Genomic DNA, 16739 nt, shown 5'->3' with positions numbered 1-16739 from the left:
ACACACACTGAACACACACACTGGACACACACACACACACACACACTGGACACACACACACTGAACACACACACACACTGAACACACACACACACACACACACTGGACACATTCTGGACACACACTGGACACACACACAAACTGGACATACACACACACACACACTGGACACACACACACATACACTGGACACACACACACTGAACACACACACACTGGACACACACACACTGAACACACACACACTCACACACTGGACACACACACACACACACACACAATGGATACACACACACACTGGACACACACACACACACACTGAACACACACACACACTGGACACACACACACTGAACACACACACACTGGGGACACACACACACACACTGGACACACACACACACACACACACACACACACTGGATACACACACACACTGGACACACACAAACAAACACACTTGATACACACACACACACACTGGACACACACACACTGGACACACACACACAGACACACACACACACACACAATGGACACACACACAAACAGTGGACACACACACGCACACACACTGGACACACACACACACACACAGGACAAACACACACACACACACGAGACACACACACACATACACACTGAACACACACACACACACACACACACACTGAACACACACACTGGACACACACACAAACACACTGAACACACACACACACACACACACAAGACACACACACACTGGACACACACACACTAAACACACACGCTGAACACACACTGGATACACACACACACACACAAACACACACACACTAGACACACACACACAATGGACACACACACAACCAGTGGACACACACACGCACACACACTGGACACACACACACACACTGGACATACACACACACTCACACACACACACACACACACACACACACAGGACACACACTGGACACACACACACACTTGACACACACACACACTGGACACACACACACATACACACTGGACACACACACACTTGTTATGTCACCTCTGTAACCAGTTATCAAACATACTGACCTTTCTGACCCTATCCCATGGCCCTACTTTCTACAACTGAACAATTAAATTCCTCTATGAGTTTTGTTTCGTGTCCATTTACTTATCTATGTATTTGTTGTATATTGGGGTTTTGCTGCAGAGCATCATGGGGGTTTTTATGTGTTGAGATGATCACGTTCCAGATAAATGGTTGAACTGATTCCTGTCTCCCATCTCATCATTATTGAATTGTTATACAGACGTGGTTATGAAACCCACGAGACATAACAAAAGATTGGTGATGAGTAAGTCTGAATCTACAGGAACTATTCTGTCTGGAAGAAGTGGGTTTTTACAACTGTTTAAAACTGTTATTTTCTGTGGTACAGTCTAGGCTAATGTTAGCACAGTGTATTGCTAGCAGAGGCAAGTGCATAGTCCAGCTAGCTAAGAAAGAGAGTTAACATCGTCATGACGTCAGAAATGGACTCGAGACGGACGTCGGAGCGGGAAAACAACGTGATTACAGTTTTTTCCTTACTGCTTACACACAAAATCTTTTCATGTCACACGATTTTTGAAACATCTCACTCAAAGTGCAAAACTACACACCACATCTCCAAATCCATAAGCCATTTCTCAGCCTTTGACTCAGTTGTCAATTGCATAAAACACTTTTTTCAAAACACTACACACAATTCTCTACCTAAAACACAAAAATCTAACAGGAAGTGACTAGCTTTCCTTTTCCAAACACAACCAATCAAAATGCTACACTTATTCACCAGGTCACACACACACTCCTCACATGTGCAAACACTAATTGCTTAACTGATCACTAACCAATCACTGCTTTACTGTAGTATAGGCCTATAAATAGGTCAAAGGTCAGATGACCTGTTTTGAACAATGGATGCCAACAATGGACAGAGAGCAAGAGGAGTAGGAGGGAGAGGCAGGGGACAACAACGAGGACAAATTCAAAGACGAAGAGTTGGAAGAGGAGGAGGAGGAGGAGTAGGAGGAAGAGGAAGAAGAGGACGAGGACGAGGGCAAAGAAGAGAAGGAAGGAGAGCCATCTCTGATGAGATTAGGGCAACACTTGTTGATCATGTGATCAACCACGGTTTGACCATGAGAGAAGCTGGATTGAGAGTCCAGCCCAACTTGAGTCGATTTACAGTGGCGTCCATAATTCGAACCTTCAGAAATGAGAACAGGTATGCAACTATCTAATGACTATTTTAGCATTACAGTAATGTACTGTAAAATACGTATGACTGCATAGTATTGCATAAACATTTGTAACTCTAAGCCATCCATTTACTGCACTGCATTGAATGAATGAGGTTGGTTATCATGCTGTACTACATTTTTGTGTACATTGTTTACAGTTCCTATGCTGAACACATACTGTGTTTGAATTCTGTACAGAGTGGAAAGGCAAAGACATCATGGAGGATGAGGACGCTTGTTTACAGATGTACAAGAGACTGCAATTATAAATATGGTTTTGGCCAACAATGCAGTTAGGATTCGAGAGATAAGAGAGCATATCTTGAATAATGACACCATATTTAACAACATCAATGCTGTAAGCCTGTCGACCATACAACGCATCCTCCAACGGCACCAAGTGACGATGAAACAACTTTACAAAGGTGCCATTTGAGAGAAACTCTGACAGAGTCAAGAATCTGCGACATGACTTTGTAGAGGTATGTATGCAACACTACTTCCAGTACTTCAGACATACCATATTTACTCATCTGTATGTCCTTTTGTCTGTTACAGAGAGTATTGGAGATGGATGCCCATGTAATTCGCCATTACAGTTTTTTCCAACTGCTTACACACGTTTTCAAAACTATGTCTCCTTTTTTCAAAACTCTACACACAATTCCCAAAACTGCACACACAAAATGCAAAATGCCTCACATCTCCTTCAAAATGTAACACTGCATTCAAAATGCCGTAAACACATGTCAGAATGAAGCATTTGCATCAAATGGCAAACACTTCTTTCATAATAGTACATTTTTGGATATACCATGTAAACACTGTTGTTCTAAATCTAAAGCTCTTTGGTCTTTCATAGGCTTATATCTACATTTCAATACAATGTTCTACAGTGAAAGTAATCTGCTGAGAGGGGTAACAAGTACACTGTAAACACCAATGCAATGTAGAAACAGAAAATATTTATTAGGCCAAACATTACTGTTGTATACAGTAGCACACAACAAAACCATAAACATATGTAAACCAAAAGTATATTCTTTAGAATACAGTAAAGAACACAATTGTGTGTGTGGGGTCCCGGGGGGCAGTCCAGGAATTGGTAGGGGGGTGGGCAGTCACCAGTGCTAAGCTACGCTTCATCTCTTCTCCGGGCTGGGTCTGGCCACAATACTTTGTCCACATCACAAGATACGTTTTCTCTTGCCAAACATCGAGGGAAGTATCTCCTAGCATGGCGTATCCAACCTTGGACAGAGGCAACCTCTATGTCCCCACATGCGTCCTCCATTGCCTGGAGAAGCGGCATGCGGGCATAGGGTTGGCAATCATACACTTTCCAGCGCCAGGCTGAGAACAATTCCTCTATGGGATTTAGAAAAGGTGAATATGAGGGTAGGTACAAAACTACAAATTGTGGATGGGTGGCAAACCAGTTTTGGACCAGAACAGCCCGGTGAAAACTAACATTGTCCCATATAACCACAAATCCAGCAGGCTCCTGATCTGGATCAGGGACAAGCATTGTGTAAATTGCATCCAGAAAAGTGAGCCTATGGCCGGTCTTGTACGGACCCAGTGTGGCATTGTGATGGAGGACCCCGTTTTGAGTGATGGCAGCACACATAGTTATATTACCCCCACGCTGTCCAGGGACATTGGTAATTGCCCTCTGTCCTTTTACATTTCTTCAGCGGCGCCTGGTTTTGGTGAGGTTGAAGCCAACCTCATCCACATAAATAAATCTCCTTCCTTCTCTTCTTTGCCCTCGTCCTCTTCTTCCTCTTCCTCTTCCTCTTCATTTTCCTCTTCCTCCTCCTCCTCCTCTTCCAACACTTCGTCTTTGAATTTGTCCTCGTTGTTGTCCCCTGCCTCTCCCTCCTACTCCTCTTGCTCTCTGTCCATTGTTGGCATCCATTGTTCAAAACAGGTAATCTGACCTTTTACCTATTTATAGGCCTATACTACAGTAAAGCAGTGATTGGTTAGTGATCAGTTAAGCAATTAGTGTTTGCACATGTGAAGAGTGTGTGTGTGACCTGGTGAATAAGTGTAGCATTTTGAATGGTTGTGTTTGGAAAAGGAAAGCAAGTCACTTCCTGTTAGATTTTTGTGTTTTAGGTAGAGAATTGTGTGTAGTGTTTTGAAAAAAGTGTTTTATGCAATTGACAACTGAGTCAAAGGCTGAGAAATAGCTTATGGTTTTGGAGATTTGGTGTGTAGTTTTGCACTTTGAGTGAGAGGTTTCAAAAATCGTGTGACATGAAAAGATTTTGTGTGTAAGCAGTCGGAAAAAACTGTAATTTATTTATGTGGATGAGGTTGGCTTCAACCTCACCAAAACCAGGCGCCGCGGAAGAAATGTAATAGGACAGAGGACAATTACCAATGTCCCTGGACAGCGTGGGGCTAATATAACTATGTGTGCTGCCATCACTCAAAACGGGGTCGTCCATCACAATGCCACACTGGGTCCGTACAACACTTTTCTGGATGCAATTTACACAATGCTTGTCCCTGATCCAGATCAGGAGCCTGCTAGATTTGTGGTTATATGGGACAATGTTAGTTTTCACCGGGCTGTTCTGGTCCAAAACTGGTTTGCCACCCATCCACAATTTGTAGTTTTGTACCTACCCCCATATTCACCTTTTCTAAATCCCATAGAGGAATTCTTCTCAGCCTGACACTGGAAAGTGTATGATTGCCAACCCTATGCTCGCATGCCGCATCTCCAGGCAATGGAGGACGCATGTGGTGACATAGAGGTTGCCTCTGTCCAAGGTTGGATACGCCATACTAGGAGATACTTCCCTCGATGTTTGGCAAGAGAAAACTTATCTTGTGATGTGGACGAAGTATTGTGGCCAGACCCAGCCCAGAGAAGAGATGAAGCGTAGCTTAGCACTGGTGACTGCCCCCCCCCACCAATTCCTGGACTGCCCCACCGGGATCCCACACAGACAATTGTGTTCTTTACTGTATTCTAAAGAATATACTTTTGGTTTACATATGTTTATGGTTTTGTTGTATGCTACTGTATACAACAGTAATGTTTGGCCTAATAAATATTTTCTGTTTCTACATTGCATTGGTGTTTACAGTGTACTTGTTACCCCTCTCAGCAGATTACTTTCACTGTAGAACATTGTATTGAAATGTAGATATAAGCCTATGAAAGACCAAAGAGCTTTAGATTTAGAACAACAGTGTTTACATGGTATATCCAAAAATGTACTATTATGAAATAAGTGTTTGCCATTTGATGCAAATGCTTCATTCTGACATGTGTTTATGGCATTTTGAATGCAGTGTTACATTTTGAAGGAGATGTGAGGCATTTTGCATTTTGTGTGTGCAGTTTTGCGAATTGTGTGTAGAGTTTTGAAAAAAGGAGACATAGTTTTGAAAACGTGTGTAAGCAGTTGGAAAAAACTGTAAACAATAGGTTTATATTTCAATACATCAACGCAACAAGTTGAACAGATTACATTACCGAAAAGGGGTTATAGATTTGCATATTTTGAGAGATTTTATGTCTTCTTCTGGAGTAGTTGGGATGTTTCAAAGGTCTGTGGGCTAGGGGGAGCAGTTAGTAAAATTAGGCAGTCTTATAATTAGGTCATAAGAGGGAGCTACCAAATTAAATAAGGCCTGGCTAGTTTTGTTTGTTGTTATCCAATAGGGTTTTTCAAATAACCACACACAACCCACCTATTATAATGGTTATATAGGGTTGTTATTTTGATTTTAGGGGGTTTTAACGGGTCAAAGAAGATAAGTCTTAAAGGAACACACACATGGAACTTTCTGAAGTTTTTTGTTTTATATGTGAGTTTTGGGTAAACACGTGATTTATTTTGAGAAGAAATGTAATGAGGACTTACTGTACACTGGGGATGCAAAACATTTATGAAATGTTTTGACTGTGATTAATGATTAGTTTATACTATACAATGGAACACTTCTTTGAAGGGTTTGAATGACCTCTGAACTCTGTCTTGACTTTCTAGTGTGAATTGATCACCCACACTGGAAAGCCAAGAGGCAGAGGATGAGAAATTTAAGGTAATTTATTATACAGAGTTTAGGGTAATTTATAATACTGATAATTATGAAGAATTGTATAATTTGGCAATAGTCATATCTATGATTCAGACCATACTAAGGTCAGAGTGAGAGAGCTAGTCCTGAATGAGGAACACATGGCGCTAGTCAATGTTGATATTACTTGAATTACTTAATGGGATACAATTAAGTTAAGGTATTATCAAATGTTGTCATTTTAATTTCATTTATTATTTTGGTTTAACAGGCAATGTTGTTATTTTGGTTTTTTGAATGCAATAATCACCATGTGAGTCATGTGTCCAAAGGGGGGAAGTAGTGCTCGCATGAGGCTTTTTGGTAAATATGCAAATTGTATTAAGAATATGAGCAGTAGTGATTAATGTGTTATGGGTTAGATTACATGTTTTAGGTGAAAGTGTATTTGTGGTATAAGGCAGGATGTAGGGGAGGCCTGTTTATGAAACTAGTGACTTATAACTTCCTAATATCAAGGCTTCTCCTGACTGATAGGAAGACAGGGTATGGTAGCATATGGTGTCTCACCTAATAATGTGCCTAAGACTTCCCACGGGTGAAGGCTTCTCTGCCAAACCTAACAGGAGAATCTGGACATTGTATGCACCCTGGAGACTGGCGGTAAAAGATTAAAGAAGTCAGAGATGGACAAAACCCAGGTGGGGAGGTCAGTACTAGGTGTTGCTGGTTACCTCTATGGAGGGGAAAGTACCAGAGAGAGATACCTGCATCAATCCCACTGTAGGAACCCAGGATGTAGGGGAGCAAAACAAGTCGACAATATTTATTTTACTACAACATTTGGTCTGGTCTTACCATCTTCCTTAGACTTCACTGGTACCAGACAAGGTGGTTTCTGGTCTCACCATCTTCCTTAGGTTTCACTGGTACCAGAAAAGGTGGTTTCTGGTCTCACCATCTTCCTTAGGCTTCATTGGTACCAGACAAGGTGGTTTCTGGTCTTACCATCTTCCTTAGGTTTCACTGGTACCAGACGAGGGGGTTTCTTGCAAGAGAGTTCTGAACAACCTTCGCTGGCTTCTGATCCTGGATCCAAGTCTTCTTGGGCCTCTTTCTGGTTTCTCTGTCTTGACTCTGTAGTGAGCTTTTTCTGTCCTTTCTGATGCTTGCCTGAAAAACTAAAAAGATATGGAACATACAGATGATGAACAACAAATCTACATCTAATGTTCTTCTTAGTCAGTGGTCACCAAACGGTCGATCCCAATCAACTGGTTGATCTCCAAGGCATTCCAATTAGATGGCCAAACATTTATATAAAAACCCCAACGATAAAGCCTTTCGTTACTACTTTTTTAATTTGTTTGGCACTGTTGGCAATAGGTGCCCTTGATTCAGCTGCGCTGCGTGTCGGGTAGGCGAAGTGATCACATTTTTAACCATTTAATGTGTCTGAAAGTACAAACTCCGCCTACCCGCCGGGTCTGGAGCTCAAATCAAGTGCACCTATAGGCCCCCTACTGGCCAATCAGATCAATCAGATTACTGTGTCTGCAGCTCCTTGAGCGGACAGCAAAGTTGATACTCTGAGATTTCAAAACTTCTAAAACCATGACTAGAGAAGAGTCTTTGCTGTATTCTTTGACACAGTGCAGTACATGTAGAAGTTTTTATTCAGCACTGTCAACACTTTTATTCAAAAAAAAATTCAGCCAAGATATGCACTTCTACCTCCACTCTACAACCAGCAAACCAGCACTGCAGTTTCAATGAATGAGTAAAAATGAATGGATTAGTGAGAAAAGGTGGAAGAGAGGATGAGAGAGAGAAGAGATACGAGAGAGAGAAGAGAGGATGAAAGAGAGAAGAGAGGATGAGAGAGAGAGAAGAGAGGATGAGAGAGAAGAGAGAAGAGAGGATGAGAGAGAGGAGAGGATGAGAGAGAAGAGAGGATGAGAGAGAGAAGAGAGGATGAGAGAGAGAAGAGAGGATGAGAGAGAGAAGAGAGGACGAGAGAGAGAAGAGAGGATGAGAGAGAGAAGAGAGGATGAGAGAGAGAAGAGAGGATGAGAGAGAGAAGAGAGGATGAGAGAGAGAAGAGAGAAGAGAGGATGAGAGAGAGAAGAGAGGATGAGAGAGAAGAGAGGATGAGAGAGAGAAGAGAGGATGAGAGAGAGAAGAGAGGATGAGAGAGAGAAGAGAGGATGAGAGAGAGAAGAGAGGATGAGAGAGAGAAGAGAGGATGAGAGAGAAGAGAGGATGAGAGAGAGAAGAGAGGATGAGAGAGAGAAGAGAGGATGAGAGTAGGAGTGAGGGAGGAAACGAGAGCAAAAAAAGAAAAGTCCCTTTTTCAATATACTGAGCTTTACTAAACGTCCCTGAGTTTTACTAGGATCATTCTGAACCTAACACGCTTAAGGTGTTGGCTTGACAGTTGATGGACCCAGGTTCAAAACGCATTTTGGGCTACCCCCTGAATTCACTACAATATATTTGTTTGCCTATGGGCAGGGAGACCCGGGTTTGAGACGAAAGGGGAATTACACCGTTGCTGTTTGCAAAAAAAACACTACATTGGGGGAATCAGTGGAATGGTGCCTTGGGAGAGGTGTGTACATTTCATGGGCAGGATCTGTACCCAGGTGTCCCATGGGAAAAACCAGTGTCTTGACCATTAGACCAAGAGGTAATGCCCTCTTGACCTGAGGGTGACACTGATTTTGAAGTTGAAGGCAGGACTACCTCATTACCAGATCATGAGACAGACTCATGTTTTCTACACACATGGGATAGTGTAAAAGGAAATTTGCCTAGGAAGCAATGAAATAATAGAATTATGAAATAGGCTGAATCAAAATTGTGTTTACATATGTTTAAGACTCACACTTACCTCAGCCTGTTTCTTCCACTTCATGATCTGGGTATCATAGCCGACCCTCAACCTGTTAACATGTCCTCTAGTGGCATCAGAACATAGGCAGATGGCCATGGAGTTCAGAGTGAAGAATATCTTCTCACAGCATCCTCCCCTCCACAGCTCCATCTCCAGGCATGTTGGTACAAACTTCATTTTATTTTGCCTGCTGGTGAACAAGGCCATTGACAGCACCATCCATGTCCCTCTGTCAAGGAGGTCCTGCTTCTTACGTTGAAAGTCGTCTCTGAAAAGAGGAGACATTAGAAGGTTTCTTCTCTTAGTTTAGTCTTTTGTCTCGGACAAGGCTTACATGTCAGAGGCGTACTTACTTTACTAAGTTACTTGTAGAAACGGTACAACTATATACAACATGTCAATTGTGAAATGATTGATATTGGATATCTAGTGTGAACATGATATTTGGTTAATCCTCACATTGTGGTGATTTCTCTACCTTTGATGAGGTCTACTTTGAGGTTTCTGGCCTGGGGAAGGGTTGCCCTCTAACAGGTGGTCATCAAAGGTGCCTTCTCCTCTGCCCCACGCCAGAGTCTCACTCCAGGAAAAGGTCTGAAAGACCTCTGTCTCCACCGGTTGGGACAAGGGACCATCCTTTTCTCTGAAAGTACATAGAAATCACACAAACCTATGATCCTACATTGTAGATGTATGGTATGGCATATCAACTGAATTATAATCTCAAGTCTAAAAAATAATCACTCTCATCACATACTTCTACTACCTTACCTCTTGATGATTTCCTCTTTGTACTTCTTCACGTGTGACCTCATAAACAAAGCATGGAGGTATTGATGGCAATCCAGGTAATATCTGGCCATGGCAAGGGGACCAGACCCATAGACTGGAGGTGTCCTCTTCCCCTCGGGGACAGGGGACTTTGTTGGTCTTAAAGTCAATAAAGTTATGCACCACATTCTGTGTTTACTGATGCCTGTAATGATCTGCGAAATGTTGATTGGTTGACACCCCATCTGTAGTGTCACGGATCCCCCCGGTACTGCTGCTCATTCCGTTCACCAGCTCCGGAGGTCTACGTCACCGGCTTTCTAGGCGCCACTGACATGGATCATTACCACCAACCCCGGACTGTCTTGTCTCATTACCACACCTGGTTCCCATTCCCCCTGATTAGTATGTGTATATATGTGCCCTCTGTTCCCCATTGACCTTGTCCATTATTGTCCCATGTCCGTTGGTCTCCTGAGTACCGTGTATTGTGCTCTTGTTATTACGGGTCTCATCCCGTGTATTATATAGAGGTTTACAGCTCACTCCTTTGTTTGGGTTACAGCCCTGTGTTATATATATATATATATATATATATATATGTATATACGTGTTTGGGTTACAGCCCTGTGTTATATATATATATATATATATATATATATATATATATATATATGTGTTTGGGTTACAGCCCTGTGTTATATATATATATATGTGTGTATATATATATATATATATATATATATATATATATATATATATATATATATATATATATATATATAATATATACGTGTTTGGGTTACAGCCCTGTGTTATATATATATTTAGAGCTCTATCATACTATCCAGGTCTGTGCCCAAACAGTTTGAGCTTCTACTTCTAAAAATCCACCTTTCCAGAAATAAGTCTCTCACTGTTGCCGCTTGCTACAGACCCCCCTCAGCCCCCAGCTGTGCCCTGGACACCATATGTGAATTGATTGCCCCCCATTTATCCTCAGAGTTTGTACTGCTTGGTGACCTAAATTGGGATATGCTTAATACCCCAGCCATCCTACAATCCAAGCTAGATGCCCTCAACCTCACGCAAATTATCAACGAACCTACCAGGTACAACCCTAAATCCGTAAACATGGGTACCCTCATAGATATCATCCTGACTAACATACCCTCTAAATACACCTCAGCTGTCTTCAACCATGATCTCAGCGATCACTGCCTTATTGCCTGCGTCCGTAACGGGTCAGCGATCAAACGACCGCCCCTCATCACTGTCAAACGCTCCCTAAAACACTTTAGCGAGGAGGCCTTCCTAATTGACCTGGCCCAGGTATCCTGGATGATATAGATCTCATTCCGTCAGTAGAGGATGCCTGGTTGTTCCTTAAAAGTAATTTCCTCTCAATCTTAAATAAACATGCCCCATTCAAAAAATACAGAACTAAGAACCGATATAGCCCCTGGTTCTCCTCAGACTTGACTGCCCTTGACCAGCACAAAAATATACTGTGGCGTACAGCATTAGCATCAAATAGCCCCCGCGATATGCAACTTTTCAGGGAAGTTAGGAACCAATATACACAAGCAGTCAGGAAAGCAAAGGCTCACTTTTTCAAACAGAAATTTGCATCCTGTAGCACTAACTCCAAAAAGTTTTGGGACACTGTAAAGTCCATGGAGAATAAGAGCACTTCCTCCCAGCTGCCCACTGCACTGAGGCTAGGAAACACTATCACCACCGATAAATCTACAATAATCGAGAATTTCAACAATCATTTTGCTACAGCTGGCCATGCTTTCCATCTGGCTACCACTAACCCGGCCACCAACTCTGCACCCTCTGCTGCAACTTACCCATGCCCCCCCCGCTTCTCCTTCACACAAATTCAGACAGCTGATGTTTTGAAAGCGCTGCAAAATCTGGACCCCTACAAATCAGCTGGGCTAGACAATCTGGACCCTTTCTTTCTAAAACTAGCCGCCGAAATTGTCGCTACCCCTATTACTAGTCTGTTCAACCTCTCTTTCATAACGTCTGAGATCCCCAGAGATTGGAAAGCTGCCGCGGTCATCCCCCTCTTCAAAGGGGGTGACACTCTAGATCCAAACTGCTACAGACCTATATCCATCCTGCCCTGCCTTTCGAAAGTATTCGAAAGCCAAGTTAACAAACAGATCATCGACCATTTCGAATACCACCGTACCTTCTCCGCTATGCAATCCGGTTTCCGAGCTGGTCACGGGTGCACTTCAGCCACGCTCAAGGTCCTAAACGATATTATAACCGCGATTGATAATAGACAGTACTGTGCAGCCGTCTTCATCGACCTGGCCAAGGCTTTCGACTCTGTCAACCACCGCATTCTTATTGGCAGACTAAATAGCCTTGGTTTCTCAAATGACTGCCTCGCCTGGTTCACCAACTACTTCTCAGATAGAGTTCAGTGTGTCAAATCGGAGGGCCTGTTGTCTGGACCTATTGCAGTCTCTATGGGGGTGCCACAGGGTTCAATTCTTGGGCCGACACTTTTCTCCGTGTATATCAATGATGTCGCTCTTGCTGCTGGTGACTCTCAGATCCACCTCTACGCAGATGACACCATTTTGTATATATCTGGCCCTTCATTGGACACTGTGTTAACAAACCTCCAAACGAGCTTCAATGCCATACAACAATCCTTCAGTAGCCTCCAACTGCTCTTAAACACTAGTAAAACTAAATGCATGCTTTTCAATCGAACGCTGCTGGCACCCGCCCACCCGACTAGAATCACCACTCTCGACGGGTCTGACCTAGAGTATGTGGACAACTACAAATACCTAGGTGTCTGGTTGGACTGTAAACTCAACTTCCAGACTCACGTAAAGAATCTCCAATCCAAAGTTAAATCTAGAATCGGCTTCCTATTTCGCAATAAAGCCTCCTTCACTCATGCTGCCAAACATGCCCTCGTAAAACTGACTATCCTACCAATCCTTGACTTCGGCGATGTCATTTACAAAATAGCCTCCAACACTCTACTCAGCAAATTGGATGTAGTCTATCACAGTGCCATCCGTTTTGTCTCCAAAGCCCCATACTCTACCCACCACTGTGACCTGTACGCTCTTGTTGGCTGGTCCTCACTACATGTTCGTCGTCAAACCCACTGGCTCCAGGCCATCTATAAATCACTGCTAGGCAAATCCCCGCCTTATCTTAGCTCATTGGTCACCATAGCAGCACCCACCCGTAGTCTGCGCTCCAGCAGGTATATCTCACTGGTCATTCCCAAAGCCAACACCTCCTTTGGCCGCCATTCCTTCCAGTTCTCTGCTGCCAATGACTGGAACGAATTGCAAAAATCTCTGAAGCTGGAGACTCTTATCTCCCTCAATAACTTTAAGCATCAGTTGTCAGAGCACCTTACCGATCACTGCACCTGTACACAGCCCATCTGAAATTAGCCCACCCAACTACCTCATCCCTATATTGTTATTTATTTTGCTCTTTTGCACCCCAGTATCTCTATTTGCACATAATCTCTTGCACATCTAGCATTCCAGTGTTAATACTATTGTAATTATTCTGCACTATAGCCTATTTATTGCCTTACCTCCATAACTTGCTACATTTGCACACACTGTATATATATTTTCTGTTGTATTTCTGACTTTATGTTTTTTACCCCATATGTAACTCTGTGTTATTTTTATTGCACTGCTTTGCTTTATCTTGGCCAGGTCGCAGTTGTAAATGAGAACCTGTTCTCAACTGGCTTACCTGGTTAAATAAAGGTGAAATAAAATAAAAATAAAAATATATAAATATATATAGGTGTTTGGGTTACAGCCCTGTGTTATATATATATATATATATATATATATATATATATATATATATATATATATATATATATATATATATATATATATATATATATATATATATATATATATATAAATATATATAGGTGTTTGGGTTACAGCCCTGTGTTATATATATATATATATATATATATATATATATATATATATATATATATATATACGTGTTTGGGTTACAGCCCTGTGTTATATATATATATATATATAAATATATATGTGTTTGTTTTGGGCTTCGTCCCCATCGTTGTTCATGACGTACCTTGTGTTGGGGGGAGAAAATAAAACCCCTATTACCTATTCCTGTCTTCAAATCCTTATACAACGTGACATGTAGATTGTGTGATTTGATTGGATAACGAGTATTTGGAGACCTAGGCCTAAGTCAATGGATATTCAATTGACACATGCTCATTCGCGCTGAGTTTCCACCTTCAAGAAACAGAAAGGAGCGGAAAGTCTGGGTTTTACAGTGGGGGAAAAAAGTATTTAGTCAGCCACCAATTGTGCAAGTTCTCCCACTTAAAAAGATGATAGAGGCCTGTACCTTTCATCATAGGTACACGTCAACTATGACAGACAAAATGAGGGAAAAAAATCCAGAAAATCATATTGTAGGATTTTTTATGATTTTATTTGCAAATTATGGTGGAAAATAAGTATTTGGTCAATAACAAAAGTTTCTCAATACTTTGTTATATACCCTTTGTTGGCAATGACACAGGTCAAACGTTTTCTGTAAGTCTTCACAAGGTTTTCACACACTGTTGCTGGTATTTTGGCCCATTCCACCATGCAGATCTCCTCTAGAGCAGTGATGTTTTGGGGGCTGTCGCTGGGCAACACAGACTTTCAACTCCCTCCAAAGATTTCCTATGGGGTTGAGATCTGGAGAATGGCTAGAACACTCCAGGACCTTGAAATGCTTCTTACGAAGCCACTCCTTCGTTGCCCGGGCGGTGTGTTTGGGATCATTGTCATGCTGAAAGACCCAGCCACGTTTCATCTTCAATGCCCTTGCTGATGGAAGGAGGTTTTCACTCAAAATCTCACGATACATGGGCCCATTCATTCTTTCCTTTACACGGATCTGTCGTCCTGGTCCCTTTGCAGAAAAACAGCCCCAAAGCATGATGTTTCCACCCCCATGCTTCACAGTAGGTATGGTGTTCTTTGGATGCAACTCAGCATTCTTTGTCCTCCAAACACGACGAGTTGAGTTTTTACCAAAAAGTTATATTTTGGTTTCATCTGACCATATGACATTCTCCCAATCCTCCTCTGGATCATCCAAATGCACTCTAGCAAACTTCAGACGGGCCTGGACATGTACTGGCTTAAGCAGGGGGACACGTCTGGCACTGCAGGATTTGAGTCCCTGGCGACGTAGTGTGTTACTGATGGTAGGCTTTGTTACTTTGGTCCCAGCTCTCTGCAGGTCATTCACTAGGTCCCCCCGTGTGGTTCTGGGATTTTTGCTCACCGTTCTTGTGATCATTTTGACCCCACGGGGTAAGATCTTGCGTGGAGCCCCAGATCGAGGGAGATTATCAGTGGTCTTGTATGTCTTCCATTTCCTAATAATTGCTCCCACAGTTGATTTCTTCAAACCAAGCTGCTTACCTATTACAGATTCAGTCTTCCCAGCCTGGTGCAGGTCTACAATTTTGTTTCTGTTGTCCTTTGACAGCTCTTTGGTCTTGGCCATAGTGGAGTTTGGAGTGTGACTGTTTGAGGTTGTGGACAGGTGTCTTTTATACTGATAACAAGTTCAAACAGGTGCCATTAATACAGGTAACGAGTGGAGGACAGAGGAGCCTCTTAAAGAAGAAGTTACAGGTCTGTGAGAGCCAGAAATCTTGCTTGTTTGTAGGTGACCAAATACTTATTTTCCACCATAATTTGCAAATAAATTCATAAAAAATCCTACAATGTGATTTTCTGGATTTTTTCTCTCTCAATTTGTCTGTCATAGTTGATGTGTGCATATGATGAAAATTACAGGCCTCTCTCATCTTTTTAAGTGGGAGAACTTGCACAATTGGTGGCTGACTAAATACTTTTTTTCCCCACTGTATTTGATGAATGTTTATTGAAAAAGTCTGGTTTTCAGAAGAAGAAGAAAAAAAAGCTAATTGAAGGTCTCAAAAATAATATTTTTATTTTTATAAAGAACATCAGTGAAGAACACTGCATCCCAGCTACGGTACAGAATAGCATTGTTGAGGACCTCAGAACGATTTTGGATGCATTTATGACACACTACAGTGATCCCCTCAGGTTTCATCTTACAAATAAGCAAATACATGTGGATGAAGATGGGACTTGCTTAACAACTCTGCAGTATTTGAGGAATGCATTAGATGCATAAGCTCTGAGTGGATGCTGGAGCATTACCGTGTGAAAGAATTGGGCATGGTCAGGCCAATTGAAGTACCACTGAGCAACAAAGAAGGTTATACAACAAGGTGATTTCAATACAGCTACATGGTCCCCAGGGTATATTAATATAAAGAGACATGAGACAAAACAATGGACCTGTAGAATGGAATAAGTTATAAGACCTCTATGATTCATTTCATTTGTCAGTTCTTCCAGCTAATGTGAGATGTTTAGATGACATAACATTTGAGGACACATACTGTAATTTAGCTGGCCATCTTTTCCCCTCCCTTTCTGGCTGTCCTCCCCCTTCCCTTCTAAGTTCAAGTCTGTTTATTTGTCATATACATGGAGTTAACAGTGCAATGAAATGCTGACTAGCAGGTTAACCTCTTGACAACAACAATAGAACAAGTCAGTAGCTAAGTTAATATAAAGAGTAATACAATAGTAATAAACCCTGCATTCATAATTATCCTTAACATACCTGGGGTGTTTCTGGGATAGAGGGT

Source organism: Coregonus lavaretus, assembly GCF_964263955.1.
Source record: "Coregonus lavaretus genome assembly, chromosome: 2".
NCBI classification, from domain to species: Eukaryota; Metazoa; Chordata; class Actinopteri; order Salmoniformes; family Salmonidae; genus Coregonus; species Coregonus lavaretus.
This window is presented reverse-complemented; position numbering follows the sequence as displayed.